Source organism: Mercurialis annua, linkage group LG1-X, assembly GCF_937616625.2.
Source record: "Mercurialis annua linkage group LG1-X, ddMerAnnu1.2, whole genome shotgun sequence".
In the NCBI taxonomy this organism is placed as follows: Eukaryota; Viridiplantae; Streptophyta; class Magnoliopsida; order Malpighiales; family Euphorbiaceae; genus Mercurialis; species Mercurialis annua.
Genome location: NC_065570.1, coordinates 21,328,128 through 21,340,639, shown reverse-complemented (window position 1 = coordinate 21,340,639; position 12,512 = coordinate 21,328,128). Strand labels below are relative to the sequence as shown.

The following is a 12,512-nucleotide window of genomic DNA, read 5'->3' as shown; positions in this document are numbered from 1 at the left end:
AGAAAAACAATTACTAACCAGAGGAGCAGCAGGGGAGATCGGCGCTGGCAATGGTGGTGGTAGTGGGAGGACGACAACGAACGGCAGTGGAAGGCAGCCAAAAAAACGCACAAAAACGCCAAAAAAGGGAGGGAAACAAACCCACTGATGACCCAACGTGAAAATAGGAAGAGGAGTGGAGGGGAGCGGCGGCGACGGTCAGAACTTGCAGACAGGAAGGGTACGGCGGCGGGAACGTTTTTGGTAGAAAAGAAAGAAAATGGGAAAGAAAGGGCTGCTGGTGAACATTTAGTTCTAATTTAGCGACGGATTTTATGATGGAAAATTCGTCGCTAAATTAGAAATAAATGAAACGATTCGTTTCATCTGAGACTTTAGCGACGGACTAAAGCATCCGTCGCTAATATTGGCTGAAATTGTTTTCCCTCCAAAGCCCGCCAAATTGGCGACGAATTAGTGACGGATAATCCGTCGCCAATTTGGCGGGATCATTCTCGCCTTACCTCTAACCTTACCTCTAATCAAAATAACGATCGATTGAAATTCTATCGCAAAATCCGTCACAAATTTACTGTTTTGGCGACAAATTTAGAGTCCTTCACTAAAATCTGTCGCTAAAACAGTGTTTTCTAGTAATGTATAAACGTTTAGCATAAATCGCAAAAAAGGTGAAACGTTTGATTTTGTTTCGTAACTTTTATAAACCTTTCGCTTAAATCGCTAAAAAGGTGAAACGCTTGGTTTTGCTTCGTAACGATTGTAAACGTTTGGCTTAAATAGCTAAAAAGGTGAAACGTTTGGTTTTGTTTCATAATGTTTGTAAATGTTTGGCTTAAATCGCTAAAAAGTTGAAACGTTTGAATTTGTTTCGTAACGTTTGTAAGCGTTTGGGATCAATCGCTAAAAAGGGGAAACGTTTGGATTTGTTTCGTAGCGTTTGTAAACATTTAGCTTAAATCGCTAAAGATGTAAAACGTTTGGTTTTGTTCCGTAATTTTAGTAAACATTTAGCTTAAATCGCTAAAGATGTGAAACACTCGGATTTGTTTCGTAACGTTGGTAAACGTTTGGCTTAAATCGCTAAAAATGTAAAACGTTTGAATTTGCTTCATATCGTTTTCAACGTTTGGATTTGTTTCGAAACGTTTCGGCTTGTTTCGTAACATTTGTAAACGTTTGGCTTCAATCACTAAAAAGGGGAAACGTTTGGATTTGTTTAGTAACGTTTTTAAACGTTTGGCTTAAATTGCTAAAAAGGTGAAACGCTTGGATTTGTTTCGTAACGTTTGTAAACGCTTGGTTTAAATTGCTAAAAAGCTGAAACATTTGGATCTTTTTCAATAACCTTTGTAAACGTATGGCTTAAATTGCTAAAAAGGTGAAACGTTTTGATTTATTTCGTAACGTTTGTAAATGTTTAACTTAAATTGCTAAAAAGGTGAAACGCTTGGATTTGTTTCGTAACATTTGTAAACGTTTGGCTTAAATTGCTAAAAAGGTGAAACGCTTGGATTTGTTTCGTAACGTTTGTAAAGGTTTTGCTTGAATTGCTAAAAAGGTTAAACGCTTGGTTTTTCTTCGTAACGTTTGTAAACGTTTGGCTTAAATCGCTAAAAATGAGAAACATTTAGATTTGTTTCGTAATGTTTTAAACGTTTGGTTTTGTTTTGTAACGTTTGTAAATGTTTGGCTTAAATCGCTAAAAAGGTGAAACGTTTGGATTTGTTTCGTAACGTTTGGCTTAAATCGCTAAAAGGGTGAAACGTTTTGATTTGCTTCGTACCGTTTGTGAACGTTTGGCTTAAAACGCTAAAAAGGTGAAACGTTTGGATTTGTTTCGTAATGTTTGTAAAAATTTGGCTTAAATCGCTAATAAGGTGAAACGTTTGGATTTGTTTCGTAACGTTTGTAAACGTTTGCCTTAAATTGCTAAAAAGGTAATACACTTGTATTTGTTTCGTAACGTTTGTAAACGTTTGGCTTAAACTGCTAAAAAGGTGAAACGCTTGGATTTGTTTCGTAAAGTTTTTAAACGTTGGGCTTAAATTGCTAAAAAGATGAATTTTTTTGATTTGTTTCGTAACCTTTGTGAACGTTTAGCTGAAATCGCTAAAAAGGTGAAATGTTTGGATTTGTTTCATACGTTTGCAAACGTTTGGATTTGTTTCATACGTTTGTAAACGTTTGGCTCAAATCGCTAAAAAGGTGTAACGCTTGGATTTGTTTCGTAACGTTTGTAAACATTTGGCTTAAATTGCTAAAAAGGTGTAACGCTTAAATTTGTTTCGTAACGTTTATAATCGTTTGGCTTAAATTGCTAAAAAGGTGAAACACTTGCTTTTGTTTCGTAACGTTTGCAAACATTTGGCTTAAATTGGTAAAAATGTGAAACGGTTAGATTTGTTTCGTAACGTTTGTAAACGTTTACCTTAAATTTCTAAAAAGGTGAAACACTTTGATTTGTTTCGTAACGTTTGTAAACCTTTAGCTTAAATCACTAAAAATGTGAAACTTTTGAATTTGTTTCGTAACAGTTTAAACATTTGGCTTAAATTGCTAAAAAGGTGAAACATTTGGATTTGTTTTGTAGCGTTTGTAAACGTTTGGCTTCAATCGCTAAAAATGTGAAACGTTTGGATTGGTTTCTTAACGTTTGTAAACGTTTAACTTATATCGTTAAAACGGTGAAACGTTTGGATTCGTTTCGTAATGTTTTAAACGTTTGGCTTAAATCGCTAAAAAGGGGAAACGTTTGGGATTTGTTTCGTATAGTTTGTAAACGTTTGGCTTAAATTGCTAAAAAGATGAAACGTTTGGATTTGTTTCGTAACGTTTGTAAACGTTTGGCTTAAATTGCTAAAAAGGTGAAACACTTGGATTTGTTTTGTAACGTTTGTAAACGTTTGACTTAAATTCCAAAAAATGTGAAACGGTTGGATTTGTTTCGGAACGTTTGTAAATGTTTGGCTTATATTGCTAAAAGGGTGAAACGCTTGGATTTGTTCTGTAAGGTTTGTAAACGTTTGGCTAAAATTGCTAAAAAGGTGAAACGCTTGGTTTTGTTTCGTAAAGTTTATAAAGGTTTGGCTTAAATCGCTAAAAATGTGAACCTTTGGATTTATTTCATAATGTTTTAAACGTTTGGTTTTGTTTCGCTACATTTGTAAACGCTTGGTTTAAATCGCTAAAAAGGTAAAAAGTTTGGATTTGTTTCGTAACGTTTGTAAACGTTTGGCTTAAATTGCTAAAAAGGCAAAACGTTTCGATTTGTTTTGTAACGTTTGTAAACGTTTGGCTTAAATCGGTAAAAAGCAGAAACGTTTGGATTCGTTTTGTAACATTTGTAAACGTTTGGCTTAAATCGCTACAAAGGGGAAACATTAGGATTTGTTTTGTAAAGTTTGTAAACGTTTGGCTTAAATTGCTAAAAAGGTGAAACACTTGGTTTTGTTTTGTAAAGTTTGTAAACGTTTTGCTTTAATTGCTACAAAGGTGAAACGCTTGGATTTGTTTCCTACCGTTTGTAAATGTTTGGCTTAAATTGTTAAAAAGGTGAAACGCTTTGATTTGTTATGTAAAGTTTGTAAACGTGTGGCTTAAATTGCTAAAAAGGTGAAACATTTGGATTTGTTTCATAACATTTGTAAATGTTTGGCTTAAATTGCTAGAAAGGTGAAATATTTGGATTAGTTTCTTAAAGTTTGTAAACGTTAGGCTTAAATCGCTAAAAAGGTGAAACATTTGGATTTGTTTCGTAACGTTTGTAAGCGTTTAGTTTCAATCGCCAAAAAGGTGACCGTTTGGATTTGTTTCGTAACGTCTGGAAACGTTTGGCATAAATTGCTAAAAAGGTGAAATGTTTCGATTTGTTTCGTAAAGTTTTAAACGTTTGGCTTAAATCGCTAAAATGGGAAAAATTGGATTTGTTTCGTAATGTTTGTAAACGTTTGGTTTAAATTTCTAAAAAGGTGAAATATTTGATTTTGTTTTCTAACGTCTGTAAATGTTCGGCTTAAATCGCTAAGAAGGTGAAACATTTCAATTTGTTTCGTAATGTTTGTAAACGTTTGGCTAAAATTACTACAAATAGGAAACATTTGGTTTTTTTCGTAACGTTTGCAAACGTTTGGCTTAAATTGCTGAAAATGAAAAAACGGTTGGATTTGTTTCGTAACGTTTGTAAACGTTTGGCTTAAATTGCTAAAAAGTTGAAACACTTGGTTTTGTTTCGTAACATTTGTAAACATTTGGCATAAATTGCCAAAAATGTAACACATTTGAATTTGTTTCGTAACATTTTAAACGTTTGGCTTAAATTGCTAAAAATATGAAACGTTTGGATTTGTGTAAATGTTTGGCTTAAATTGCTAAAAAGATGAAACATTTTGTTTTGTTTTGTAACGTTTGTAAACGTTCGGCTTCAATCGCTATAATGGTGAAATGTTTTTTTTGTTTCGTAAAATTTGTAAATGTTTGGCCTAAATTGCTAAAAAGGTGAAACGCTTGGATTTGTTTTGTAACGTTTGTAAACGTTTGGCTTAAATTGCTAAAAAGGTGAAACGCTTGAATTTGTTTCGTTACATTTGCATAGGTTTGGCTTAAATCGCTAAAAATGTGAACGTTTGGATTTGTTTCGTAACGTTTTAAACTTTTGGTTTTGTTTCATTACGTTTGTAAACGTTTGGCTAAAATCGCTAAAAAGGTGAAAAGTATGGATTTGTTTCGTGACGTTAGTAAATGTTTGACTTAAATTGCTGAAAAGGCGAAATGTTTGGGTTTGTTTCGTAATGTTTGTAAACGTTTGGCTTAAATCGCTAAAAAGGTGAAACGTTTGGATTTGTTTCGTAACGTTTGTAAACGTTTGGCATAAATCGCTAAAAAGGTGAAACGTTAGGATTTGTTTTGCATTGTTTGTAAACGTTTGCCTTAAATCGCTAAAAGGTGAAATGTTTGGATTTCTTTCGTAATGTTTGTAAACGTTAGGATTATATCGCTAAAAAGGTGAAACCTTTGGATTTGTTTCGTAACGTTTGTAAACGTTTGGCTTATATTGCCACAAAGGTGAACCGCTTAAATTTATTTTCTAAAGTTTGTAAATGTTTGGCTTCAATTGCTAAAAAGGTGAAACGCTTGGATTTGTTTTGTAAAATTTGTAAACGTTTGGCTTAAATTGCTAAAAAGCTGAAACATTTGGATTTGTTTCATAACATTTGCAAATGTATGGCATAAATCGCTAAAAAGGTGAAACGTTTGGATTAGTTTCTAAGCGTTTGTAAACGTTAGGCTTAAATCGCTAAAAAGTTGAAATGTTTGGATTTGTTTCGTAACGTTTGTAAGCGTTTGGCTTCAATCACTAAAAAGGTGACTGTTTGGATTTGCTTCCTAACGTTTGTAAACGTTTGGCATAAATCGCTAAAAAGGTGAAATATTTAGATTTGTTTCGTAATGTTTTTAAACGTTTGGCCTAAATCTCTAAAAAGAGGAAACGTTTGGATTTCTTTCGTAATGTTTGTAAACGTTAGGATTATATCGCTAAAAAGGTGAAACGTTTGGATTTGTTTCGTAACGTTTGTAAACGTTTGGCTTATATTGCCACAAAGGTGAACCGCTTATATTTATTTCCTAAAGTTTGTAAATGTTTGGCTTCAATTGCTAAAAAGGTTAAACGCTTGGATTTGTTTTGTAAAATTTGTAATTGTTTGGCTTAAATTGCTAAAAAGCTGAAACATTTGGATTTATTTCATAACATTTGCAAATGAATGGCTTAAATCGCTAAAAAGGTGAAACGTTTGGATTAGTTTCTTAACGTTTGTAAACGTTAGGCGTAAATCGCTAAAAAGTTGAAATGTTTGGATTTGTTTCGTAACGTTTGTAAGCGTTTGGCTTCAATCGCTAAAAAGGTGACTGTTTGGATTTGTTTCCTAACGTTTGTAAACGTTTGGCATAAATCGCTAAAAAGGTGAAATATTTAGATTTGTTTCGTAATGTTTTTAAACGTTTGACCTAAATCTCTAAAAAGGGGAAACGTTTGGATTTATTTTGTAACATTTGTAAACGTTTTGCTTAAATCGCTAAAAAGATGATACGTTTGGATTTGTTTCGTAACATTTGTAAAAGATTGGCTTAAATCGCTAAAAAGGTGAAACATTTGGATTTGTTTCATAACGTTTGTAAACGTTTGGCTTAAATCGCTAAAAAGGGGAAACGTTTGGATTTGTTTCATAGCATTTGTAAACGTTTGTCTTAAACTGTTAAAAAGGTAATACGTTTGGATTTTGTCACGACCCAAAATCGAGGGTCGAGACCGGCGCTAGGGAATGAGAATGGTAGCTCTGAAACCCGTAGCAAGCCTAAAAACGAGTAGAAATTTTTTCGCAATTCAAACATATATCAATATGTAAAATGTTTTCAGAAAATTTCTTTATACAATATAACTATATAGATTTCAAAACATCTAAATTACTTTCTGAAAACCGATACGAAACGATATTAGAAATCAGGGTCTTAGCGATATCTCGCATTTAGTATTGCCCTGTTTCAACTTATGCCAATTCATAAAACAATAATCAATTCCATTCATGGATAATTGGTAAGGAAATAACACGAATAAAAAGCGTGTTTTATATAAACTATAAACATACATTTATCATGTCAGAGTTAATAGCAAAATATAGTTTGATACAAAATATTATTTTTATACTGACATCTACTGACTATTGCAGCGCTAGGATTTGAAGCATACTTCAATACGTACTTAAAATATTGCAGACTTCCGGAACAAGAATGGAAGTCCTTGCCTTCAAAATACTATCACCTGAAATAAAACACTGTTGGGGGATCAGACGACGCTGAGTGAGTTCATATAATACCGCAAATAATTAATAAAAACAAAACATATTTTTATGTATCCAAATACGGAGCCGAATGAAACCCTAAGTTCATTATGTTTCTTATTCATTACATTTATTATTCATTATGTTCTTCCGATTACGATCATACTGATACAATTCAAAGTTTAGTTATTGGCCTAAGTCCCAAGATTGTTCAACCGAGTTAAATAGGATAGATACAGGTCCCGAGATAGTTCAACCGAGTTACCTTGTATCTCGATTAATGCAGTCCCGAGATAGTTCAACCGAGTTACTTGCATCAGTCGATATTAAAGGATATTCTTTATGGCTTCATATCTTACTGAATATTGTTTGTATTTTATGTATATTCAGTTTATTATGACTGGTGTACACACAGTTCTATTGTTGCCCAATAGATAGCTCGTTTCATCGGATCTATATAAGGGTTTTAAAACATTTAAATGCAATAAAACAATTTAAATAAAACATTCTATAAAATAATGCAAGTATTAAAAATCGATAGTATTAATATAAACTCACCACTTGCTATTCCTAGTTTCCAAACCGGATAGCGCTATGTCACGCTCCTCGAGTTCCAGGTCCCGTCGGTAGTTGTCTCGCCGGGTCTACACAAATGCGATAACTAGACTCGATTAAAATGGATTCTAATCCGAAGGCGTTCTAGCTATATAATACTTAGCGAATAAATTTATTTCTATTGCCTCGGAATAAATTGACAATCTTTTAAAAATATAACTTCGTGTAATAAATAACATTAGTCCAAATGTTATTTATTAGTTATCCAATTTTGCTAAATTAAATTAATTATCGAGACAATCGATAATTAATTTAATAATCCCCTTTTCCATATTTTATAATCAACTTTAACTCAAAATGTCAAATTAATAATCAAATAATTAACGAGTTAACATTTTGTTAACTCAAAACTAGTTTTTCCAAAACTAGCTCAACTAGTCGACTTTGGACTATTAAAACGTTCCCGTAAAATAGCCCAAGTACCAAACAAACTTAACACTCTTATAGTCCGTAATCCCATCTACAATTTTCGTTTAGGTTCTAGACTGATATAATAGTCCTAAGGTGTCGAAAATATGTCCCGAAGTTCGTTCCCTAAAACTGTCATATTTGGCAGCAAAACATACCACCATGGCTGCTGTTTCGGGCTAAGATACATAGCACGTAAACTGGTTATAATCCAAAATAAATCTGACATCCCTATAGTCCACAGCGTTCTCTACAACTTTCATTTAGACCTCGGACTCAAAATAAAACCCGAAAATGTCGGAAACTAGCTCGGAAGTTGCCTCCCCGGGCTGTTTAGTTGACAGCAGAACAGCCCTAAGGGCTGCTGTTTGTAGTCAAATCTACAGCTATCATGCCACTGTTGTGGCAGCGGCTGTCCCACATTTTTATTCTTTTTTCCGTAACGAACACAATGACACCAAAACCGACTCATTCCGACATTTCGTTAGCTCGCAATCCTCTCTCAAAGTTAGCTCCTCGCTATGTACTAATCCTTGTTTTAACTTATAATTTTTCACTTATATTAAAATTATAACACTAGACTTAAACACCATTGTTATTATCATATAACCAACTTCATTTTAACTTTAAATATGTATCTTTTATACATTTTTCTTGCTTTTAGAATTATCTCTTAAAAACGCTTCAACGTCAACTTAAATCGTCGTAACTATTCGTCGCGAAACCTTTGAACAAACTCTTATTAATCCGAACCAATTACCATTCGAATAGGGGCTGTCTTAGTGTCAAAATTACGCTCCCTACGACGGCCGAGGGCTGCGATTGCAGCCCTCTAAGAGCTGCTCAGCTCTGCTCGCAAGAGCAGAGCTGAATTCTGCTCTTTGCAGAATATTTTCTGCTCTTGGTGAGCAGCAATTGCTGCTTACCGGAGCAGTTTCCAGTCGTCGGAGTCCGACTCCGACGTGCTCTCGAGGCTTAGCGAGATTCTTCCATTTTTAAACTCAAAGCCAACTAATTCTAACTCTCAAACTCACCAACAACACACACTTAATCCAAAATAGAAAATCCAATATTTAATCTCCACAAATTAATTCAAAACACATCCAAATCTAAAACCATAAATTATACCTTGTCCGTATATGAGTCGACTCTCCAACCGAGCTTGAATCCTTGAAAACAAGTTTCGGAATTCCAAGATATGCTCGCCGCCGTGAGAAGTGCTCAAAAGAGCATGATGGAGGTTGAAGAAGATAGCTCGGCAATCTTGAAAGGATGAGGGTTTTGGTTTATTTGTTCCATCTAATTGTTGATATGCAAGAGTAAATGAAGAGGTTGGATAATAGGTGTCCTCATTTGATTGAAATGAGGGGAAAAATAACCATATAGGTGTTTGAAATATGCACCGCTTGCACTTAAATCTTTAAATTTCAATTGCTCCAATTTAATCTGTATTCTTAGCAATTGTAAATGTTTGGCTTAAATCGCTAAAAAGGGGAAACACTTGGATTTGTTTTGTAACGTTTGTAAACGTTTGGCTTAAATTGCTAAAAAGGCGAAACATTTGGATTTGTTTCGTAAAGTTTGAAAACGTTTGGCTTAAATCGCTAAAAAGGTGAAAACGTTTGGATTTGTTTCGTAACGTTTGTAAACGTTGGGCTTAAATCGCTAAAAAGTTTAAAAGTTTGGATTTTTTTTGTAACGTTTGCACACGTTTGGCTAAAATCGCTAAAAAGTGGAAACATTTGGATTTGTTTCGTAACGTTTGTAAATGTTTGGCTTAAATATATAAAAAAGCGAAACGTTTGGATTTGTTTCGTAACGTTTGTAATCGTTTGGCTTAAATTTCTAAAAAGGTTAAACGCTTGGATTTGTTTCGTAACGTTTTTAAACGTTTGGCTTACATTGCTAAAAAGGTTAAACGCTTGGATTTGTTTCGTAACGTTTGTAAACATTTGGCTTAAATTGCTAAAAAGTTGAAACATTTGGATTTGTTTCATAGCCTTTGTAAATGCTTGGCTTAAATCACTAAAAAGGTGAAACGTTTGGATTTGTTTCGTAACATTTGTAAAAGTTTGGCTTAAATCGCTAAAAAGGTTATGCGTTTGGATTTTTTTTTGAAACGTTTGTAAACGTTTGGCTTAAATTGCAAAAAAGGTGAAACACTTGGATTTGTTTCGTAACGTGTGTAAACGTTTGGATTAAATTGCTAAAAAGGTGAAACTCTTGGATTTGTTTTGTAATGTCTGCAAACGTTTGGCTTAAATTGTTAAAAAGGTGAAACACTTGGTTTTGTTTCGTAACGTTTGTGAACGTTTGGTTTAAATCGGTAAAAATGTGATACGTTTTAATTTGTTTCGTAACGTTGTAAACGTGTGGTTTTGTTTCGTAACTTTTGTAAACGTTTGGCTTAAATCGCTAATAAGGTGACACGTTTGGATTTGTTTCATAACATTTGTAAACGTTTGGCTTAAATCGCTAAAAAGGTGAAACGTCCTGTTTTGTTTTGTAATATTTGTAAAGGTTTGGCTTAAATCGCTCAAAAGGTGAAACGTTTGGATTTGTTTCGTAAGGTTTTTAAAAGTTTGGCTTAAATCGCAAAAAAGGTGAAACGTTTGGATTAGTTTCGTAACGTTTGGATTTTTTTCGTATCGTTTTTAAACGTTTGGCTTATATCGCTTAAAAGGTGAAACGCTTGGATTTGTTTCGAAATGTTTGTATACTTTTGGCTTAAATCGCTAAAAAGGTGAAACACATGTATTTGTTTCGTAACGTTTGTAAACGTTTTGCTTAAAACGCTAAAAAGGTAAAACGTTTGGTTTTGTTTCGTAATGTTTGTAAACGTTTGGCTTAAATCGCTAAAAGGGTGAAACATTTGGATTTGTTTCATAACATTTGTAAACGTTTGTTTTAAATTGCTAAAAAGGTTAAACGTTTGGATTAGTTTCGTATTATTTGTAAACGCTTGGCTTAAATCGCTAAAAAGGTGAAACATTTGGATTTGTTTCGTAACATTTGTAAATGTTTGGCTTAAATCGATAAAAAGGTTAAACGTTTGGCTTAAATCGCTAAAACGGTGAAACGTTTCGATTTCTTTTGTAACGTTTGTAAACGTTTGGCTTAAATCGCTAAAGAGGGGAAACGTTTGGATTTAAATTGCTAAAAAGGTGAAACATCTGGATTTGTTTGGTAACGTTTGTAAATGTTTGGCTTAAATCGCTTAAAAGGTGAAACGTTTGGATTTTGTTTTGTAATGTTTGTAAACGTTTGGCTTAAATCATAAAAAGGTGAAACATTTGTGTTTTTTTCGTAACGTTTGTAAACGCTTGGCTTAAATCGCTAAAAAGGGGAAATGTTTGTATTTGTTTCGTTAAGTTTGTAAACGTTTGGCTTAAATCGATAAAAAGGTGAAATATTTGGTTTTGTTTCTTAACCTTTGTAAACGTTCGGCTTAAATCGCTAAAAAGGTGAAACAGTTTGATTTGTTTCGTAAAGTTTTAAACGTTTGGATTGGTTTCGAAACGTTTGGATTTGTTTTTTAGCGTTTGTAAACATTTGGCTTCAATCACTAAAAAGGTGAAACGATTGGATTTGTTTCGTGACATTTACAAACGTTTGGTTCTGTTTCTTAACGTTTATAAATGTTGGCTTAAATCGCTAAAATGGGGAAACATTTGGTGTTGTTCTGTAACATTTGGATTTGTTTCGTAACGTTTTAAGCGTTTGGTTTTGTTTCGTAATGTTTGTAAACGTTTGGCTTAAATCGCTAAAAAGGTGAAACATTTGGTTTTGTTTCGTAATGTTTGTAAACGTTTGCCTTAAATCGCTAAAAAAGGTGAAACGTTTGAATTTATTTCATAACGTTTGTAAATGTTTTGCTTAAATAGCTAAAAAGGTGAAACGTTTGGATTTGTTTCGTAACGTTTCTAAACGTATGGCTTAAATCGCTAAAAAGGTGAAACGTTTGGTTTTGTTTCGTAACGTTTGTGAATGTTTGGCTTAAATCACTAAAAAGGTGAGACGTTTGGTATTGTTTCGTAATGTTTGTAAACGTTTGGATTTGTTTCGTAACGTTTGTTTCGTAACATTTTAAAGGTTTGGTTTTGTTACGTAATGTTTGTAAACGTTTGGCTTAAATCGCTAAAAGGTGAAACGTTTGGTTTTGTTTTGTAATGTTTGTAAACGCTTAAATTGCTAAAAGGGTGAAATGTTTGGTTTTGTTTCTAAACGTTTGTAATCGTTTGGCTTTAATCGTTTAAAAAGTGAAACGTTTGGTTTTGTTTCGTAACATTTGTAAATGTTTCAATTTGTTTCGTAACGTCTATTTCGCAACGTTTTAACCGTTTGGTTTAGTTTCGTAGCGATTGTAAACGTTTGGCTTAAATCGGTAAAAAGGTAAAACGTTTGGTTTTATTTCGTAATGTTTGTAAACATTTGGCTTAAATCGCTAAAAATGTGAAACGTTTGGATTTATTTCGTAACGTTTGTAAACGATTGGGTTCAATCGCTAAAAAGGGGAAACGTTTGGATTAGTTTCGTAGCGTTTGTAAACATTTGGCTTAAATCACTAAAAATGTGAAACATTTGGTTTTGTTATGTAACGTAAGTAAACGTTTGGCTTAAATTGCTAAAAAGGTGAAACGTTTGTATTTGTTTCGA

At 33.3% G+C, this 12,512-nt stretch overlaps 1 long non-coding RNA gene across 1 annotated transcript; it reads right to left on the bottom strand.

Annotated features, from left to right (window-relative positions):
* Window positions 1-6,605: 6,605 nt before the first annotated feature.
* Window positions 6,606-9,159, bottom strand: LOC126665917 (uncharacterized). Its single transcript, XR_007637725.2, has 3 exons — window positions 8,985-9,159; window positions 7,392-7,477; window positions 6,606-6,827 (listed from the first exon to the last, which is right to left on the bottom strand). It is a non-coding gene; the product is annotated as an uncharacterized LOC126665917 (long non-coding RNA).
* Between the last annotated feature and the right edge of the window lie 3,353 nt (window positions 9,160-12,512).